Source organism: Telopea speciosissima, chromosome 7 (genome assembly GCF_018873765.1).
Source record: "Telopea speciosissima isolate NSW1024214 ecotype Mountain lineage chromosome 7, Tspe_v1, whole genome shotgun sequence".
NCBI lineage: Eukaryota > Viridiplantae > Streptophyta > Magnoliopsida > Proteales > Proteaceae > Telopea > Telopea speciosissima.
Genome location: NC_057922.1, coordinates 65,723,321 through 65,730,160, shown reverse-complemented (window position 1 = coordinate 65,730,160; position 6,840 = coordinate 65,723,321). Strand labels below are relative to the sequence as shown.

Genomic DNA, 6,840 nt, shown 5'->3' with positions numbered 1-6,840 from the left:
AGAAGGGAAGGAAGATGAGAAGAATAAAAAAAAAATGCACGTAGGAGATGGGGGAGAGAAAGGGCTTCAGGGAGGAGTGCCGGCTTGCCATCAATGAAGCCAATGAGCCACCCAAGCATCAGAATAAGAATTAAAGGAAAAAATAAACTAGAGAACGAGAAGAAGAGCAGACTAGGAGAAGAAAAAATTAGAGAAGAGGAAGCTGGAAGAATCTAAAGAGGGTTCACAAATGGCCATATGCAGAGGAAGCGACAGATCATCCCACACACAGATTCAAACGCCCTAAAAATTACCTGATATCTCCGATCGAACACCAGAAACTCTTCCTGCAGGTTGATTCAGAACTTTCCACAATCGAAACCCTAAAAACAGAGAACACAAGAGAAGTTCCCTCCTTCGTTCTCCTTCGATCAAACACCAGAAACCCTAAAAACAAAGAAAGCGAGACTGTGAGAGAGAGAGAGAAGAGATAAATATTTGTGCAATGTAAGCCATGAACTCACCAGAGCAGTTCCCTCCTTCGTTCTCCTTCAACTTCTCCGAGCAGTTTGTCTTCTTCGTTCTCCTTCGTTCTTCTCCTTTCGCCTTGTTCAACGATATGCCTCTGATATCACGATTTTTTCTTGCATCTGAAGATGTTAGCCTTTTTATATGATAGGGTTTAATTTCTTGAATCTCAAGATTTCACCTCATGAGGTGAAATCTTGAGATTCAGATATTTAGTGTAAAATGCTGCATCTTAAGATTTGATGCATCTTACGATGTAAATCTGTTTTGCCAACCAAACGGTAAAAAAAATCAAGATTCATGAATCTGTAGATGTAACAACTACAGATGTAAGCAACCAAACACGTTCTAAGGGGTTCCCCAAGGAACAGATTTATTGTTATCTCCTGGGGTCTCTCCATTTCCCTCTTGCAGTCGGCTCCCCCTTAGCTTACGCTTGCTTTTGTTTTTCTTTTATTTGCTTGCCCGATGGCCTTTATATTCTTTCTTTTCTTCTTCGTAACATAATTTTTAGTCATCCAAAAAAAAAGACGACCTACATTCAAAAGAGAGATAAAGAGAAAGTGAGAGAGAGGATACCTCACGAATCTGTTTTTGCAATCGTAGAGAGAGAGAGAGAGAGATTTCTCCGAACAAAATATCCTAATTGGTCCTGGTGAAAATTTATGCCCTATTATCATAGCAGTAATTTATACTCTATGCTTTATTATCAAAATATCTGCAGGGAAAAAAGTGAGCAACAAAATTAGTATAAAAAAATTCACTCCAGTGCAAACCGAGAGAGGAACAGACAGACAAAGGGACGGGGTTGAGGTGAAAAATGTCCAAGAGAAGGGTCTAAATTGATGCTAGTGTTCATTTTATGTTTGTTCCACATCTACCCTTGATCAATAAGTGCTATTGCCTCTCTTGCCCATTCCCCTATTTACCTACCAACTTAAATAGAGTATGGGACAGCCCTAGGCGACGACTTTGCCTTCCCGGAAGAAGAATAGCCCCGCTCTCTAGCCGACTGATCCTGTTGACCATATAACTGCAAGAGAACATGTCACATTATAGGTAAATGATCAAACGTGTCCTATACTCCATCACCTCTTTACAGAAAGCATAAAGATTAATTCTAATAATCTCAAATGTCTAAAATGTGCAGCAATCAGGAGAGCATTAAACATCTGATTTTCAAATGCCATTACAGGTAAGAAGCCTGGAATATCAAAAAATACAGCCAGGGCATCACAACACCTGTGGGATATTCAGGTTGAGTGGGTTAAAGAAAATATGCAGCAATGGGGATTAAGCATAAGAAAACACTATGCAAAAATTTCTTTCTCTGCATCATGGTCGCTGTGCAAAGCTCGAAATGAGACGACCTTCATCGGGAATACAGCAGGATTAATATGGAAGTCATTGTAGTAGATAGTGTGATGACAGACAAGATGCTCTAGACTGCCCTTTTGGGCACTGTGCATAACATTAACTGTTTAATTACAGTAACTGCATAAAGTCATGGAAGCAGTCACCATAAGCCTAATCCAATGGCTTTTGTAATCCAATTCATTTCAAATCAAAGTACAGGAAAACAAAATTCAATCAGTAGAGTACTTGAGTTAAAATCCTAATATGTTAAGGTCAAGTTCCATCCCACAGATCATAGGAGCTTTGATATGGACGCAGGCTGTATTCTACAAACCCATAAAATCTTAGGAAACTTACAAGATTACTGAACATTGCATTTTGGTTACCAAATTACCCATCTAATCTTTGGTTTAACCAAATTACCTAAAAATAAGATGGGTATTACAAAACAACACAAAACAGTGTCCTTCCTTCATAAAAAAAAGGCATATCCAGTGCACAAGGCTCACGCCATTGAGGAGTCTGGGGAGGGTCATAATGTATGAAGATTGTAGCCTTACCCCTGCTTTTGCAGAGAGGCTGTTTCCAGACTCGAACCCGTGACCACTTGGTCACAATGGAGCAGTGTCCTTCATCATTTACATTTTTTTTGACAATTTTGCCCCTATCCTGGCCATCTCCGGTGACTTCAAGCCTCTCAAGCTCTCGTTACTTCTTACAAACTCTTAGCCTCTCAAACTCTCGTTACTTCTTACAAACTCTTTGCTTTTCAACCAATCATGAATCCCCACTTCCACTGGAAAGAGTACCTGTTCTCTTACTCTTCATTCTCTTAAAAAGTTTTTTTATTAACCTCCGAGCCTTCCACTTCTTCCCCACTCTTGCAAGGGTATCACTGATAAAAATAAGAGTACTTTTACGTGGAATAAACCCTTTCTCATTCATCACTTCGAAAAGCATGTTTGCTTCAGCATGATATGATACTCTTAGATTTGACAATTCAACTTGACCAGCTAGTTTGCAGAATCCACTGATTAGTATATCATAAGTTGAAGAATTAGGTGATATCCCCCTTATTTGTATCTCATTCAGAAGCTCTCTAGCTTGATCCATCTTCCCCACCTTTGCAAAATCACTAATAAGTACATTGTAGGTACCAGTTTTGGGAATGAATCCCTTTGATACCATCTCACAGTACAGCATAATAGATTTCTTCTTATTTCCTTTATTCCCGTGGCCTGAAACCAAAATGTCATATGTAGATGCATCGGGCACCAAGCCTCTTGTCTTCATCTCATCAACTAGTTCATCAGCCTCTACCATCAAACCACCAGTAGAAAGCCCCTGCAAAAGCGTGCTGCAGGTGGCCACAGCTGGAGAAATTCCCTCAACCAAACATTTCAGAATACATAGTAAGCGCTCTCTCCAGATGGCTACTTTTGCAATATCCATGTATAAGAGCATTATATGTAGTAGTATCTGCAGCAATTCCCCTTGATATCATATCTGATAGTACAAAACTAGCTTTCCTTGTCATCCCTAGATTACCTAAGATAGTGAGGAATGTGTTATAAACAGTACGATTAGGTGCAAGTCCCACAGCTATGAGCAATTCATGCATTTGAAAAAATGACGCAATATTACTCTTAGAACATGCACTAAGCAATAATCTATGAGTAACTGCATCTGGGGAAAATCCTGAAATCACCAATTCATTCAACAAATCCATTGCTGTCTGCATTTCACCGGCCTTGCAGAACTCTCTTACTAGGTTGTTACAAGTGGTTGAATAGGGCACTAACCCATAACTCTTCATTTCATTCAAGAGTTGGAGAGCATTCTTGAAGTTTCCCTCTTTGCAGTATGCATTGATCATGATGTTGAATGTAGCACGGTCAGGAGCTAAGCCCATCTGTCTTATTCCTGTATAAATTGATTGTGCTTCTGCAGATTTGCCAAGCCTCAACAGACCATTGATGAAGACATTGAACGCCACGATATCAAACCCTTGATGTTTTTCAGTCATTTCTTGGGCAATTTTAAGCGCAGCAGACTCCTATCCTGCCTTAAATAAGCCATCCATTAGTGAAGTGTAGTTAACACAGTCAGGTGATAAACCCCTCTGCATCATATCTTTAAACGTCTCTGCTTCCTCCAGGCGTCCTTCTTTCATAAAGCTATTTAAGAAAGCCTCAAGTATGAAATTTTTTGCTTCCAAACCTCTACTTGTCATTTCCTCATAAAGGTTTAATGCCATTTCCTGTCTACCCACCCTAATGTGGCCATCAATCAATGTACCATAAGTGAAAACATTTGGCAAGACCTTTCGATCCACCATCTTCGTCAAAACATCAACAGCTTCATCAAGCATTCCCCTTTTAGAGTAGCCATTAATAATAGACGAATATATAATAACATTTGGAGAAATGTTTTTCTTCTCCATTTCTTGGACTGCAGATTCAGCACCCTTCATGTCACCTGCCCTGCAACGTCCATCAATCAACACAGAATAGCTGATATAATTTGGGACAAGATTGAGCTCGAACAGCAATTGGAATACATTCTCTGCCTCATCAACCTTTCCAACCTTGAAAAGTCCATCCGTCAAAGTATTACACACTACCAAATCAAAGACAATTCCCCGAACCAACATTTATTTCCACAGGAGGAAAACTTCAATAGCATTCCCAGCTTTAAAGAAGGAATTAATTAGAATAGAATAAGAGATATGATTAGGAGTCACACCCATCTCTTCCATCTCCATTAATAGTACCATGCCTTCAGCAAGCCTCTCACTTTTGCAAAGGCCATATAGAATGGAACTGTAAGTAATTACATCCGGCATGAAACCACTCTTAACCATCTCCTCATACAAAGTAAGTGCTTCCTCAAGCCCTTCCTGCTTACAGTATCCACTGATAAGTGTGGTGTATGTAATAAGGTTTGGCTCCAAACCTGAGCCATCTACATCATTATCCTCTGTTGTTCTATGATCCTGATGAACAGTATCATTTTCTAAAAATCGAACATTCCTACAACCAAAAATTTTATTCATGAGATTTTTTGCCTCAACAAAATCCCCAGTGGCAGAAAAACCATTGATTAATGTGTTATAAGTAACAATGTCTGGCCAGATACCCTCCCTTCTCATAGTCTCCATCAACCCGAGAGCTCTACTAATGTCTCCATTTTTACAGTAACCGTCAATCAATGTGTTAAAACATTCAATATCTCGATCAATACACGCATTATGAAAGTCATTCATCAGCAATTCTGCATTGCTTAATGGACCAATTTGGCAAAACCCCTTGACCAAGATATTACAAGTAGAAGAATCAATCTCAATACACTTCTTCATCATTTCTGACAACAACCCAACAGCCTGTTCCACATTTCCTTCATTGCAGAGCCCCCAGATGACAGTATTAAAGCTAACATTGTCAACGTCTGCTGCGGTTCTAAGCAAATCTAAAGCCATCCTGAACCTACCCACTTTGCATAAACAGTGCAGTAATAAGTTGTAAGTGAAAACATTCGGAAATACCCCACAAGATAGCATTTCTGAATACACAACCCATACCTGAGAAATCAAACCAGAACTATTGAATTTGAATAGCAGTCGATTCCATGCGTGTAATTCTGGATTGAGCCCATTATTTCTCATTGAAACAAATGCTTCTGATGCTTCTGTAAATCTACGGCAGGTCAAGTAAGTCTCTATTAGTATGCAGAACAAAGACGCATAGAAATCGACTTTTGAAGGTGGGATCTTCTTCTGTAAGAGTTGGTGGGCATTCTTGAAAGCAGTATTAAATGAAACAGGTGGAAATGGAACTTGGAGAATGAGATTTTCATTGGGTTTTGAGTCTGAAGGATTGTTTGTTTGATCTGATGAGAAATTTAAGGAGGGGAACAGTAGACGAAGAGAAATTGGGGGAGCATATGGGCTGAAGGAAGCAAAGTTCGTTATTCGCTTAAAAGCTCTCATGCCACGAAGCAAAAGGATCGGTTGCTACCTTGCTTTCTAAGGTTAAGAATTTAGAACTTTGTTTTGAATCGTGAAAGCAACGATTTTAGTGGCAGTGGATACAATATTTCCGCAAGCCTCAGAAAGTTTTGCACTTTTTCAGTTTTGAGACACGCAAAGAAGTTGAACTCTTCACTATAATGAGAGAGCGAGAAATGATAACGACGACGAAAGGGCGTTGAGCTGGGATGAACCGGGGGTGGGGAGGAATTACTGTTAGAGTTGTTAGAATATCTTGTATAAGGGTAGTTCTGTCATTGTCCTATTAGAAGACATGACTAAGTTGTATTTTTCTTGTTCTTGTTTTATTTCCTTTTACATCGCTAGGGAGGCCTGTGTAATTTAGAAGAGTTTATTAATGAAGTAACATGTGTGTTGAGAATCTGTCAACAAACCACCGATTCTCTCCCAACTCTTCTTCTCTTCTTCCCTTCTTCCCTTCTTCTTCCTCCTTGCTGTTAACTCCTTAATCTTCCATTAGAATCGATCCATTGAAGCTTTAACTCGGTATCAGAGCTAGCATCTCTGGTTTGAGAGTCAGCTCAGCTCAGTGGTTGTCTTCTCCTCTCTTTGGAACCCTATAAATGTAAAGGGGGTTCCATTAGAGGCTGTATATGTGAGATACTATACTTCCTACAATCTTGGTAGTAGTATTCTTCAAACCAAGTCCATATGGAGGGAGTTTTAAGAGCTGCTGAAGTGTTTTGAAGCTTTGGAAGATGCCTGCCTAGCTACCGCCAGCCTGTGAAGCATTTCCCTTGGTTCTCCTTCTTCCCTCCATCTCTTGGAGTGAGACCTAATGCTTTTGAATCGCCTAGGGAAGCTGTTTCAGACCCCCAACCTCTTGGTTGTTGAGAGGAAGGGTATTTAGCTCCCAACTGTTGTGAAGCATTGGAAGCAAACTCAGTTTTTCCGCCAGCAGTGGGCTATTTCAAGTTTGTTTCTGCCTT

The 6,840-nt window shown here is 39.8% G+C and overlaps 1 pseudogene; it reads right to left on the bottom strand.

The window, feature by feature from the left end:
* Positions 1-2,608: 2,608 nt before the first annotated feature.
* On the bottom strand, positions 2,609-5,955 carry LOC122667005 (annotated as a pseudogene).
* Between the last annotated feature and the right edge of the window lie 885 nt (positions 5,956-6,840).